Source organism: Vicugna pacos, chromosome 3 (genome assembly GCF_048564905.1).
Source record: "Vicugna pacos chromosome 3, VicPac4, whole genome shotgun sequence".
Taxonomy (NCBI): Eukaryota; Metazoa; Chordata; class Mammalia; order Artiodactyla; family Camelidae; genus Vicugna; species Vicugna pacos.
Window position 1 is genome coordinate 42,132,143 of NC_132989.1, and position 15,248 is coordinate 42,147,390.

The 15,248-nt window shown below is 38.2% G+C and overlaps 1 protein-coding gene and 1 long non-coding RNA gene across 4 annotated transcripts in view; one reads left to right on the forward strand and one right to left on the reverse strand.

Moving 5' to 3' along the window:
- Positions 1-3,169, forward strand: part of LOC140695376 (uncharacterized) — a 35,251-nt gene extending 32,082 nt beyond the window's left edge. For both annotated transcript variants that reach the window (XR_012071108.1, XR_012071106.1), the window contains 2 exons: positions 1,693-1,847; positions 2,940-3,169. This is a non-coding gene — a long non-coding RNA (uncharacterized lncRNA). The remainder of the gene's footprint in view (positions 1-1,692; positions 1,848-2,939) is intronic.
- Positions 1-15,248, reverse strand: part of KCNN2 (potassium calcium-activated channel subfamily N member 2) — a 364,774-nt gene that overhangs the window by 44,253 nt on the left and 305,273 nt on the right. The window lies entirely within an intron of this gene.

Genomic DNA, 15,248 nt, shown 5'->3' on the forward strand with positions numbered 1-15,248 from the left:
CACAAGTCCTCAAGGATGGCACAGCATTGGTGTTAAAACTGTAATTTTATTTTGTAATTTGTCTCTTCCACTGGTCATTAAGAACCCGAAGGGGGAATGTCTCTTACATCCTGTTGACTAGCTCAAGATTTGGTTTCTGGTAGAAGTTCATTAAATTTCTGTATGCTGAATTATAAAAAGTTTAAATCCTACATGTTTAATCACTAAATAAATTGCAATTTTGGAAGTTATTTGCTTAAATAGAACCACAAAGTCAGGATAAATCAAACCTAATACAGTCGTGTTTTCGTCATGTAGCCAAACAGTAAGATAAATATATTACCTAGACTATGAACGCCCACACTCTTATAGTTTTGTTTTGTGTTGTTGTATGTTGCAATTTGCTGACTGTGTGTGTCTCAACTTGAACAAATTGACAAAATTTAGTGAATGCATAGAAAACCTGGAGTTTTATTAGTGTTGGTTCAATAATTCTAAAGCTATCAAGTTAATTAAAATTATTATTAGCCCCTTTTCCCAAGATTAAAAAGATGAATTCCTCAATGTGTAGGATACCATGTATTTCAGGCATTTGTTAATTTTGATTCTTGTGTTTTTGTCCTTTTTTAAAAACTCTTCAGTTTGATTCTGACTCTAGAAGAAAAATAGTCCTTATGTATCCCAATGAAGCAGCACCTAATGATTCTAAAATTCTTTCCGTATGTGAAGTGAAGATTAAGTGACAAAGTGCTGGAAACGGCCTACAAGATTATACACTGCAACAGAAACAACTGCAAAACAACTGTTATTACTGTATTAATCACCCCAGGTTATGACCATGTACATGTGTCACAGATAAATAGAAACATACCTTAGTTCCAAAGGGTCTAATGATTACAAAATCCCCAGGACAAAAGGTAACAGAGGTCTTGGCAGAAAGCGAAAAACTTGGTAAGGCTGGGAAGTAACCCAGTCACCTGATTTTAAATAGCAATCAACATACACCGAAACTAACAACACTGCAAATCAACAGTACTTCAGTTAAAAAATTATTTTTAAAAAGGCAATCAACAAAACAACTTACAAATAAAACAGGATGTACCCCTAAGATGGAGGAAAAACTTGAGGCCTAAAATTAATAATACCGTTTCTGTTACTTTCAGTTTAGAGGAAGAAAGTGAGAATGAACTAATGACTAAAACTTAAATTTCTTCTCTCTATAGAGTTTTTTCTCTGCCTATTTATTATCTCCCTTTCCTACACTCATGAACTGATAAATCTTAGAAGCCATCCAGTTCAACCTCATTAAATAGCTAAAGAAACAGGCCTAGAAATGGGAACTGACTGTCCCAAGTGGGACCACAAAGTCCTCAGCAGACACGGGTTAGAACCCCGGTCTTCTGACTTCTAACCACTCACTCACTCAGGCTTTCCCTCCTTAGCAAAGCTGAGGTTTGCTAACTGGCGTAGAGGCTTCAATACTTGCTACCCACGGACCTATTTCATGGGCCTTCACAGATTATTTCTACTATAAAAATTTTAAAAGCTTCTAAAATCAGTATCCTTCATTAAACTGCTTTCCCGAGAGCCCTGGAGGGCAGAAAAATAATTTTAGTAAAATCCACTTATTCATAAGAAATTAAATATTTTATGCAATGGATAATTTGAGATCCTTGTGTTCTTGTTCTTTTTTAACTCTTCAATCCGATTTAGGCTCGGGAAGCAAGACATCCCTTACATAATCCCAACGAAGCAGCTCCTAATGATTCTAAAGTTCTTTCTACACGAGAACAATGAACAGTATGTGACCAAATGCTGAAAATAACCTATGAGACTTCCACTGAAGCAGAAAGAAATTTAAATCAACTGTGAGTACTGTATTTAAGACCCCCATGTCTTCAGGCATTTAAATAATCAGTCATTCTCTTAAAGAAAACACTTGAAAAATCTCTCAGGCTGGCATTCAGGGCTCCCTAAATGAGATTTCCATCTGCCCTCCTAACCTTAGCTTGACACACTCTGTTCTCAAACAGAACAACGAACTTGTGTGTTCTCTCTCCCATCTGTCCCACCTCTCTCCCTCGATTCACAACTGTTGCATATTCTTAGGGTCTGGTACAAGTGACACTTCCTTCATACAGCTTTCTCTCTCCCTCTCCTGGGCACATAACCCTTTCCAACTTGCACCCCTGTTGCTGGTGCACATCTTCTCACTTTTCTCCTGGGCAGGTCCATGGTCCCAGGCTTCTATAATTGCATCCGTCAGCCATGAGTTAGAGCAGGCACTCAAGGAGGATGTGCTGAATGAGGGCAGGAAGGAGGCAAATCTGTCCCAGTTCAGAAGCACAGAAGCAGCCTGTGAATCCCAGGAAGCAGAATTGCAGGTTGGTGAGGGGTCGTGCCAAAGTTTAGCCCATATAAGTGAATTTCTTATCACTGAACCTCAAACATCTGGCTAACTTTCTGCATCAACCATTTTCACTTCTCATATATTCTTCCTAAAATTCACTACTTAAACGTTCCTGCCCTCCTGGCTTCACATTACAGAGCAGATGTTTCTTTATTCTTCATAACAAAAACTCTCTCTCTCTCTCTCTAGTTGACTTAAGGTTTTTGTTCTGCTGTGATAGTGACACAGCACTGGGGAAGGATGTCTGTCCCCAGATGAAAAGGCACTAGACTGTGGTGTCTAATGTAGTAGCTTTTTTACCATTTTGTTTGTCCTAGTCCCTTGCAGACAGGTTGTCACTAACTGTTGTTATCCCCACATCAGCAATGTCCTGTTTCTAATGTGTGGCTGTTGGAGAAATGGGATTCTGAGCTACACTAAGATAGTGTCTAATGAAAGGCAGAAATCGCTCGTTGAGACTGCCAATTATTTTTTCCATGAACAAAAAGCCCACTGCAGCTTTAAAACCTGTATTTTTGGCAACTCATTGACAGTCTTCATTCTTTCACAGTTGAATTCTGGAAGGACAGGCTGCAGAGACCAGATCACGGGAGCAAAGAGTCCACCCAAGGTCATGTGCCTCTTTTACAAAGCTCTCGTTTGAGACAGAAGGTTGTATCAGTCAGCTGTAACAGAGGGACACCTGCAGGTACTACCACGTAGCCGGCTGAGATAAAAGACACACAGGACGATGTAATCATAAGAATTATCCATTAAAAATGTCTATATTGATGTACAGTCTGGAAGGATACAGATTTATTATTACTATGGAGTTTTTGCGAGGGGAATAGCAGTTATTGCTGAGGAGCAGGAAAGCAAAAGGGGGATGTTTTTATTTTAAATTTAGTTACTTTTGGGGTTTTGATTTCTAACTTCTCTGACTTATTGTCCAAGAACACAGACTATACATTGATGCTAATTCTATAAAAATCTACTAAGACATGTATTTCATGGATCACATATGGTCAATTACTGAAAATGTCTATGAAAACTATAAAGAACATATATTCACTAACTGCCGGCTATAGAATTCAATATATGTTATGATCAAGGTTACTGTTATTCAAATCATCTTTAAGTCATTTATATTCTTACTAACTTTTGGTCTGCATGACCTAGTAAATGCTGAGCTGTACTAATCTTCCTCTATGATGGTGCATGTGTAAATTTCCCCTTATAATTTACTCATTGTCTTCTTTTATTTATTTTTGAAGCTATATAATTAGACATACACAGACAAGTTTAGAATTATTAAATCTTCCTGATGAATGGTACCTTTACATTATGTAATGATCTTTTTCACTCTTAATAAAGTTTGTACTTTAAAGACTATTTTCCTTTGATATTAACAAAGCTATTTTGGGGATTTGGTCAAGATGGTCGAAGCAGGACCACGAGTTTGCCTGTCTTCGCGGCTACAACAAAACCACAAATGAGTACTAAACCAAAAAAAAGGTTTTTTTAAAAAAAAATCGGAAAAAAAAGACTGGAGACTAGCAAAAAAGATCTTCAACTGGAAACATGAAGCGGGAACCACAGTGGGATGAGGTGAGCAGCGATGACAAGGTGATATCGCACCCCCCATCTCTGGACATCCATGAGGGATGAAGCGCAACGCTCAACTGCAGTTACAAAGTGACTAACTTTCAAAGCCTACACTGGTATAAGCAGCAAGAGAAAGCTCTCAGATTTCTGCTTGAGCTGATTTCAACTGGGATTGAGAAATCAGGAAGATTAAGAGGCACATTAGGTAAGAAAGAACTTCTCGGGACTCGGCACATCACAGCCACCGAGCCCAAAGACTCAGCCACCTACTTTTGTGTGGTGGAGGCACCGTCACCTGTACCCAATGCTGCAGCTGAGGCTCCTGCAACTGATAGATGGGTTACTTGGTAAACTGGGCATGCTCTCAAAAACAAGCTGTAAGAAAAAGCAACTATCGGTCAAGATCTCCACGCCCATGTTGACAATTATTTATGTGGCTTACTGAGTCCCAGCCCACACTGAGTCACATCACTGCATTCACTGCCTTCTCTGCGCTTTTCTATGGGAGTCAGCATTGCTAGTATTTTTAGAGGATCACTCATTTAAAACCAACTCCATTACCACACCACTATGCCCTGTAATAGAAAGAAAGCCCTTTTCCCAAGACTGCACCAGCAACTAGCATGTGCACCACTACCACGGACTCTACCTGACAGCACAGATGGATGAAAAGTTTGGTTTATTTTCGGTTTTCTATTTCCACCTAAAATAAGACACATTTATAGGTAGGGTTTTTGTCTGTAACTTTTTTTTTCTTTTGCTGGGCCTATTAGCAAAGAACAAAAAGTGGGAAGCAGAAAGCATCATTGCTTGACTCAAACAGAAGTTTTTCTTCCCCACTTGCAGGAGTCTTACTCCCTTGATTTGGGGGCTGTTGCTTATACTAGGTGCTTCATGAAAGTGATGTAGCAGAATTTTTCTCAAGATGTTTCACATTAATTTGAACGCTTAGTACCTTAAGCCGTCTCCCAAAAGAAAGGGGTTAGCCAAACTAAGTTATGTAAAACTAACAAAAACTTAAGTTACATTATGGTATATTCTTTTGATGAAATGTTATATAATCATCTATACTGTATTTACAAAGAGTTTGCAATGGAAACAGATGTTTATTGAGAGTAAATGCTACGTGCCTTGTTAAAAAAAAAAGACTTTTTCTTTAATATTAACAAAGCTACCCCAATCTTTTTTGACATTTACTCCTGATACATCATTTCCCCATCTTTTATTTTCAACCTGTTTGTGTACTTATATGTATACAAAGATATATCTCTTGTAAACTTTAAGTAGAATCTGAAAAAAAATTAATGATCTCATTTACTGTGATTTCTAGTATCTGTGGGTTTGTTTCTATCCTGCTATTTTGAATTTCTAGTTGCCTAGTTGTTTTGTGCTTCTTCCATATCACACATTTTACGGTCCTCTATTTGCATGGGTGTCATGCATTCTCATTTTATTTTACTGGTTATCCTTACAACTTTCAACAAGACCCTTAAAGTTCAATGACGCTCTTCCGCTGAGTGGTACACGGCCCGGAGAACTTTAATCTTTCTGAAGGACATCCTTTAGAAGTCACTTTAGGGAGGATCTGTCAGTAGTAGATACCCTTACTTTTTGATTATCCAATATCTTTATTTTGATCTTGTTTTTAAATAAAATTTAGGTAGGTGTGGAATTCTAGATTGACAGCTATTTCTTTTGCAGCACTTTGAATATATGTCACTGTATCCAGCTTGGTTTTTGGTTTTGTAGTTTTTTTGAAGTTTGTCTACCTAAATAGGAATAGCAATCACTTGTGACAAGCGTCTCTTCCTTTTCTGATCCCTTTTAAGAACTATTACTTGATGTTCTGTAATTTGCTAAGACATGTCTGCATATTTCTTTTTCTTTATCCTGCTTCCGATTTATTTGGCTTCCTGAATCTGAGGATTCACACGTCTTCAACTGAAAAAAAATTCCAAGTCCCATCCCCATTTTCGTGATTTTCTTTTCCTGGAAGAATCTGAGGCACTTAAGCCTTCTCATTGTACCCATGTGTCTCCATTTCTTTCATATTTTCCATATACTTCTAGAGCTGAGGAATGTGCACCATTCTGAGACGTATCTCTTCTGCTCTATCTTCTGGTAATTCTCTGTGAGATAGCTGTGTCTAATCTGATACTTACCCACTGAGATTCCTTGTTTGGTACTTTTAAAGTTTCCCTGGGGCTTTTTGACAGCATACTTCTGGCTTTACGCCTTTCATTTATCTTTCTTCAATCAGTTTAGGCACATTTCTTTCTTATTCTGCATATCTGAAGTTCTGAGGGGCCTGGTGTTCCATCTTTCTCCATCTTTCTGTTTGTTATTTCTGTTTTTTCTCTTAGTGGCTTGTATCCTCATGCATTTTGCAGCCTTGGATGGCTGAGGATGGGGTGGGAGGACCTGTATGTCTTATGTCAGGAAAGAACTCCTGCTGGACCTGGCTTGAGGTGTGTCCCTCTGGAGAGATTTGCATCTGCTTCTGCCAGCTGACTCAGGGTCTTACCTACCAGGGATTTCCACGCTCATCTTTCAACATGTAGTAGTGTAAATTCAAAAGCACATGTGATGAGGCCTGTGGTTACATATTCTTCAGGGGAGTCCACTTCCCACCCCAACCCCACCAAGCATACACACCACCCAGGCTGGGAGACAGGTATGTTTTCTGTTTGGTTTCTTTCTGTGGTGGGAGATTTTTATATTTAGTCTCCTCTTTCATTAAAGGTACATCCCCTTAGAGCAAGGTTTTTCAAACTGCTGTCAAGTCCCATTAGTAGAAAGTGAAATCAATTCAGTGCTGTGGTTCTCCACCTTGGCTCTGCATTAGAATCACCCAGGGAGTTTTTACAACCCTGATTCCCAGGCCACAACCCAAGGCCAATTAAATCAGAATCACAGAGGGTGGGAGCCAGCAACATATATTTTTATAGCTCCCAGGTGACCTGAATGAACAGCCAAGAGTGAGAACCACCATCATCACTAGCCTTTTATAATAAAACAGAATCAAATACGATAGAACCAAGAGTACATTAGCATTGATCCTCAGTGAGAACTCTGCACACTGCTACAGGATCTCCTGCTCAGTGGCGTGTGTGTGACTATGTATCGTGCTCTAATATAAGTTCTATTTTTTACTGCAGTTTTCCCTTTAAAAAAAAGAACCTTAAAAGGTTAAGCCTCTTGGGTACCAAGATTAGAAGCTATCTGCAGAGTAGCTGAAGAATGAGAGCCAGTTTCTCTCTTTTTCTTGGACCAATTCTGTCTTCTTCATTTTTTCTTTAAATTGAAGTATAATTGGTTTACAATATTGTGTTAATTTCAGATGTACAGCATAATGATTCAGTTATACATATATATTCCTTTTCATGTTCTTTTTCATTATAGGCTAATACAAGGTATTGAATATAGTTCCCTGTGCTATACAGTAGGACCTTGTTGTTTATCTATTTTATATACAGTAGTTAGTATCTGCAAATCCCGAACCCCCAATCTATCCTTCATCTCCCCCACTTTCCCCCTGGTAACCATAGTTTGTTTTCTATCTCTGTGAGTCTGTTTGTTTTGTAAATAAGTTATTTTGTGTCATTTTGTTAGATTCCACATATAAGTGCTATCATATGTTATTTTTCTTTCCGTTTCTGGTTTACTTCACTAAGTATGACGATCTCCAGGTCCACCCATGTTGCTGCAGATGACATTGTTTTATACCTTTTTATTGCTGAGTAGTATTCCTGTGTCTGTGTGTGTGTGTGTGTGTGTGTGTACACCACAACTATTTTATGAAAGTCAGTTTCTGACTTGCATTCCTACTGCCATTTTTCCCCTGGCACGTGGAGATTCTCCTAACTTTCTTGCTTTCTTGGCCATTCCACTGTACGTTTCCATCTCACCCAGCCCCTCTGGGTGTTTTGTGAAGGGTTATTGGGATTATCAGATCTACCCTATTGCTGAAGACGGAATTTCAGATTTCTTCATACACTTCTGCTCTCTTTGAAGTTTATTCAAAAACACACACTATCATGTCTAAGTTAATTTTACACCTAAAATGTGCTGTAATTATGCTCTATTGATATTAATGTATTCTACAAAGACATCACAGCAAGTGATGAAGGGTGCCTTTCTAACACACCCACTACAGTGCCAAGCCTGTCACAGATACATCTGCAGAAAGAGATTCTTTCAGATCAGGGCTGCCCACTTCTCAAGAGCTACAGGAGTTTTCAGATCGGGAAATAAGAGAAAACAGTCAGAAATCAAAAGGAACAACCAGGGCAGAATTTCTTGTTGACCAAGTGCTAAGGTACAATGATCACCAGTGGGCAGAGACCACATGCTACAGACATGTCTGAAGCATGGAAACGTTACCACTTCTCCCAGTAAACAAGGACAGGAGGAGGCACCACAGTGACCGTGTTTGTTGCTGCTGCCGCTGTTGGCATGGCTAAGCTGGCCACTGGGAACATTCGGGCACCTTCCCAAAGCTCTTTTGGACAACTTTTTTTTTTTTTTAAGTGAAGTGTGAGATTAGGGATTCAAACTGTTAAGCCCTTTGACTATCCTGTCCCCAACACATCAAAAGATGCAACACAAAATATTTTTCTAATACTGCCATGTCCCATCTCTGGAATTCAACACTTTCTCCTATCTTAATCCTTCCAAATGCCACTGGCCTGGCCACAATTCCATCTAGCCACACGGAGTGATAGGAATTAGTTTATAGTGCAGTTTGTCCAAATTCGGATAAGCATCTCATTATCTAAAACTTTCACCCTCCCTATATGTTACGATTGTGGCACTCCTACATGTCAAAGTGTAAGTACACTAAGTATGCTCTCCTAGAATCATTATGTACACAACTGTCACACCCAGACCACAGCACTGAAATCTGGCAGATTGCAGGCAATCTGTTTTCTCTCTCCAGGGAAGTAAACAGCTGCACAGTTGCTTTAGAAACACTAAGAAGGAGATAAAGGTGAAATGAAATATATTAACAGATTGACTGAGGTAAGATGGAGCTTTGTGTTTTATTTTGGTTTCACTGGTCAAAACATTTAAAAATGTTACTACGCCCCTAAAATTTGGGATAGATAAAAAGCAAGACAATGTAACTAGAGAAAAAGGAATGTTTAAGAAAAAAAAGAGAAAGCAAGCCTCAGAGAGAAAAAAAAAATTACTGCCCACCCCAAGTCTTACTCCTCATGTTCCACTCCTCTCCCCCAGAATCACAATTTGCTACCTTCCCACAAAGGTGGAGATCCTCTTACACCGGACAGTCTAACAAGAATCTTGGTTCTTTAATTTCAAATTATATTATAGGACCACAAAGAGTTGGAAAAACCCAAATGCATCATAAAGGATTTGAATTATGTAACACTTTCAGTAGTGTCCAAACCAGTAAATTTAACACTTTTTATTTTCTACTTTTAGCTCTTGCCATCTAAAATCTCAAAGAAAGTTAACTGCTATGAAGGAATAAGCAGATTTTGCAGCGCATTGTTTAACTTGAACTCATAAATCTTCACTATAGAAAGCAGGTTAAATTAGGGTTTTCCCCTCCTACTGTATTAAAAAGCCAGCACAGTAATAATACCTCGCCTAGTATTTCTAAAATTTCAACAAGTCTTACATTCATCCACACCCCCCCTCCTCCCCCCACCCCACCGGCCCGCCCTCTTTCTCCCTCTTTCTAGCAGACACTTTTCAATTCCTAAACTGCTCTTCCATTGTTCTGGGAATAAGTCCATTTAATCTGTGTACCAAACTTATTATGCTTTAAATTATCTCTTGGACAATTCTTTCAGATTCTATATATAAACAATTTTACAGTTTTTGTGCCAGGTTTTCTTCCAGATAGCTTTCTCTGGATGAAAGGCTCGTCCTTAAACTTTTGTTACAATACATGCGTGCGCGCGCGCACACACACACACACACACACTCAATTTTGTAGATATTAAAAAAAAAAACAAAAACACAACAACAAAGTCCAAATCTGTCCTGCCCAATATGGCAGCCACCAGACAAGAGTGCCTACTTAAATTTAATTAAGATTAAATAAAGATTTTAAATCTGTACCTTAATAACGTTAACTGCTTTTCAGAGGCACTATGCTAGTGCACTTGAACAGTGCGTAAGAACAGTGACATCACGGCAGAAAGCACTGTTTAAAAATACCTACAGAATTTGAAACTAACACTGGAAAGCTGAAATATATGATTCACTGATTTTTTTACTTTCATGATTTTATATTCCTTCTTTGACTTAATGAAAAATCCACAGAGATGTCTTTCGTTAAATGCCAATGTTAGACACAGACCAAAAGACAGAGAAATAAAGGATTATAAAAAATAAATAACCCCCAGGTATGTGTGTCCCGGTGTAGTCTAAGAATAAACGTCAAAGCCAAACCTCAGGACTTTCAATGCTGACTCCACGGGGGTTGATTTTCTAAGGCCTTATCCACCTAACCACATGCATACAAGTAAGACCAAGACTGTTCATTTTAAGGGATTCTCTGCCTTTCTAATTTTACAATACTCAATGGTTCTGTAAGGGGAAAGAAGAGAATCACTATACATTCAAGGTTGATAAAAAAAAAATTCTAACTCTATTACACCAATGAAACATTTAAAACCTGAAAAATACTACAAAAAAACAATATAAAGTGTTGGGCTGCACCCCACAGGCCTGCAAGCCTTGTAGTTGCCCAGCTCTGAGACTGAAGACAGGGCCTAGAAACAGAGGCATTAATGGTTTGTTGGAAGGGAGATCTTACACACAGGGTCCTGGAGTGACAGCCCCCCATGCACAAGAGACGTCAGGCAGGACACAGCAGGGTCTTCACTCCTCAGGGGAGAAAGAGGCTACGGTGTATAGAGGGGACTGACAGTCAGGCGGGCTCATGGTTACCAGGAACTAATTAAGCCCTAAAATTAAGGGGACTGGACAGTCATGTGAGTGAAGCAGGGAATGTACAGCGGGCAAGAGAATAGCCATCCTGAGTGGCCTGACCACACACAAGTGCCATCACCACTTTGGTGTTCATACACTACAGCCAGCAGAGCCTTCTCTTAAGGGCGATTCCTTATTTTTAAGTTGGAGAAGGGTGAGCTGCAGAGTCTCATTTCATATTTCACCTATGACGACATGACCTTGACTACTGCCTGAGGGCAGGAACAGTGAAAAGCAGCTTTTCAGAGAACATGCAAGCAGATTAAAACAAGCTGCTCGACTGCTACTCAGCCCCACGCTTTCAGCAATAAGGACCCCCACCTGGGGGACCAGCAGAATCTAAGGCAATCCTTTCTCCAAGAAGCTTAATAACTATGAGTAAAACGGAAGTTCAACTGCTCATTAATTTATCTAGTTAATGAACTATGCCCTTTGGAAGAAAGCCCAAAATAGTCTCCTTACAGAAGGAATGACTAAATTTTGCTATTATATTCATGTAAAAATTTAAAATTAAAAGACTCCAAAATGATTACTAGCTATACTTCATATTTAGCCCTAAAGGTGTGGAAGGGAAGGCTTAGTGAGAAGAATCTAGAAAGACTAACTGAATAAAATTACAAGCATGTAAAATAAAATGGATTCCCGGGATAAAAAAGCAAAAAATACTGTGATGTTTATACTTAGGTCTTTGACGAAATTAAAAGATCTTTGCTTCTGTCAAAAGAAAATTTTGTCAAGAGTTAAACATATATCCACATGATGAAACACTATTTAGTCATTAAAAATAATGTTTTTAGACTTTGGGGTTCTGGTCTGACATCTAAGAAGCTCAGAAGTTGTCACTTCCACCCGCACAAGAAAAAGGCTGAAAATTTTTTCAAGGTTTAAAGACTGAAATTCAACAACTCCTCTTAGATCCAGGAGAGATTTGAGGTCACAGGACAAGAAAACCACCATGAAAAAACTAGAGACACAAGCAGACACAGAAAACCAAAGCTTACCTGGCAAAGAAACTTCTCAGGAAGCCTGTCTGAAGCCAGGATCTGGCAGGAATACTTCAAGGGTAACTGACTAACCGCTGGAGACTGAGCGTGAACTAGTCTGAGTGGTAACTCCTGGAGGCCTGAGTGTGGGGTGGGAGCGGCGTAACACTTCTGCGAGTTTCATCTCCAGAAGCCCCAGGATCTTAAGGGGAAAGATCTTAGAAAAATTCCACTGTGCTTCCAGAAAAGAGAAGGCGGAAATCACCATCTTATAATAAGCCAAGAGCAACTCATTTCCTTAAAAAAACCTGCTCTCAAAACTATTTCACCAGGGTCTAATCAAGCAGGAAAAGGGAAATACCAGCTCTCCCCCGAAGTCTGACACCCAACTCCAGCCCCTTCTAGCCTTCCCGGCCTACCTAGAGGGGGGAAATAAGCCTGAGAAGCACTTGTGAAGATTCAAGCCCAGGGGCCTGGGCTCAGGAAAAGGCTGAGACCTAATCATAGTACACAGAATGCTTCCACTCCCCACACCTTAGCGCCGCATCAAGAGGAGCGCTTCTGAGTAATAGGGGATTACAACGGACCAGTTTATCTCAGTTCCTTTTAACCAATATTTCATGTCTGGCTTTCAAAAAAAAAAAGGCATGTAAAAAGTGAAGAAAAAAATCTTTCTGAGGAGATGAAGCAAGTATCAACCAGGGTTAGACATGGTAGAGATCTTGGAGTTCTCAGACCAGTATTTAAAATAATTATGATTAATATACTAAGGGATCTGGTGGAAAAAATATGCAACAAGCAAAACAAGGGACTAGTATAAGGAGAGAGATAGAAGTTGTAATAAAGAAGCAAACAGAAATGCCAGAGATTAAAAACAAAACACTGTAAGACTGGACAAGGCTGAAGCATGAAGATACGTCAATAGACACTTCCAACACATTAGAGGGAAGAGAAAAAACATACACACAAAAGCCAAGATATTCAAGAACTATGGGACAACTATGAATGGTGTAACATACATGTAATTGGAATACCAGAAGAAGAGGGAAAGGAAGAGAAGAAATATCTGAAGCAATAATGGCTGAGAACTTCCCCTAAATTAATGTCAGACACTGATCAACAAATCCAGAAAGCTCAGAGAACATTCAGTGGGATTAGTGCCACAAAATGTACACCTTGAGAGACCACATCAAACTACGAAAGTCAAAGAAAAGAAAAGAAAAGAAAAGAAAAGAAAAATCCTGAAAAAAGGTAGAGAAAAAAAATTACCTATAGAGAGTCAAGAAAAAGAAGTAAATCAGATTTCTCAAAAATCATGTAAGCAAGAAGAGAGAACTGAAATATTTCAAGTCTTGAGAGATAACCACCCCCCACACCAACCGAGAATTCTGTATCCAAAGACACCATCTTTCAAGAGTGAAGGAGAAATACTTTTCCAGGCCAAGAAAAACTTTGGGAATTTGTTATCAGCACATCTTGCAAGAAATGTTAAAAGTTCTTCAGAGAAAAGGAAAATGATACAGGTTCGAATGCACATAAAGAAAATAAAAAGCATTAGAGAAGGAATAATGAAGGTAAAATTTTTAAAATAGGTTTTTTTCTCCTTAAACTTAATTGATCTAACAGATAACAGTTTGGATAAATAATAACAGCAACAATGTACTTGGTGATTATGGATAAAAGAAATGGATGACAGCAATGATATGAGAGATGGGAGGAGAGAATTAAAAATACTTTGTTATAAGATACTTGCACTAACCAAGGAAGCAAATACAGACACATACCCAAGAGGTATGGTGGGTTCAGTTCCAGATCACTGCCATAAAGAGAATATGGGAAAAAGTCAAGTCAAATGAACTTTTTGGTTTCCCAGTGCATATAAGCATTATGTTTACACTACACTATATTCTATTAAGTGTGCGATAGCATTATGTTTATAAAACCATGTACATGCCTTAACTTAAAGATAACTTTATTGCTAAAAAATGCTAACCATCAGAGCTGAGACTTTAGTTGGTCATTACAGAACATCAAAGATCACTGTACACAGATCACCATAACAAATGCAATAATGAAAAAGTTTGAAATATTGTGAGAATTATAATAATGTGAGACACAAACATAATATAAGCAAATGCTGGAAAAATGGAGCCGATATACTTGCTCTACAAAGAGTTGCCACAAATCTTCAATTTGCAAAAAATACAGTATCTGTAAAGTACACTCAGGTGAAGCACAATTAAACAAGGTATGCATGTAGTGTTATTTGAAAGTGGACTAGGATTATCTGTAAATGTCTATTGCAAACTCTAGGACAACCACTGGGGAAAAAAGTATAACTGATATGCTAAGAAAGGAAAGAAAGTGAAATCATATAAAAGGCTCAGTTAAAACCACAGAAGTCAAAAAGAGTGGAAAAAAAAAAAGAAGAAATAAGAGCAATGAATAAAAACAACACATGTTAGCTATTAATCCAACTATGTTAATAATCATTTTAAATGTCAATAGTCTAAACACACCAATTAAAAGAGACTGTCAGATGGATCAAAAACCAAGACCAAACTATATGCTGTCCACAAGAAACCCACTTTAAAAATAAAGACACATGAATTAAAAGTAAGAAAATGGAGAAAGATATATCATGGTGACACTAATCAAAAGAAAGCTTGGAGTATCTCTATTAATTTCAGAGTTCAGCAAGGAAAATTATCAGGGATAATAAGGGGGTTATTACATGACAATAAAAGAGTCAATTTTCAAAGAAAACATAAAAATCCTTAATGTGTATTGGTCTAAGAATGGACCATCAAACCGTGTGAATCTCCTGTGAATGCAAGGAGAAATAGATAAACCCACTATTATAGTTGGGGACTTAAACATTTAGCTATTAGTAACTGAAAGATCCAACAGGAAGAAATTACTAAGGACACAGTTGAACTGAACAGCATGATCAATCAACTGTATTTAATCGATATTTATAGAATATACAGTAACAGCCGAATACACACTCTTCTCAAGATCTACATAGAATGTTCATTAAGACTACATCCTGGGCCATTAAACATACCTTAAAAATATAGAAGAATAAAAAGTATATGATATGCTTTCAGAGCACAGTGTAATTAAACTAGAAATCAATAACAGAAAGAGACATTAAAAATACTTTGAACTAAATGCAAATGAAAACACAACTTATCAAAATTCATAGGATGGAGTGTTTAGAGGGAAATTTATAGCACTGAATGCTTATATTTAAAAAGAAGACCCCACCCCAGGGAATTAGAAAAAGAAGGGCAAATTAAGTTCAAAGTAAGCAGAAAGAAAGA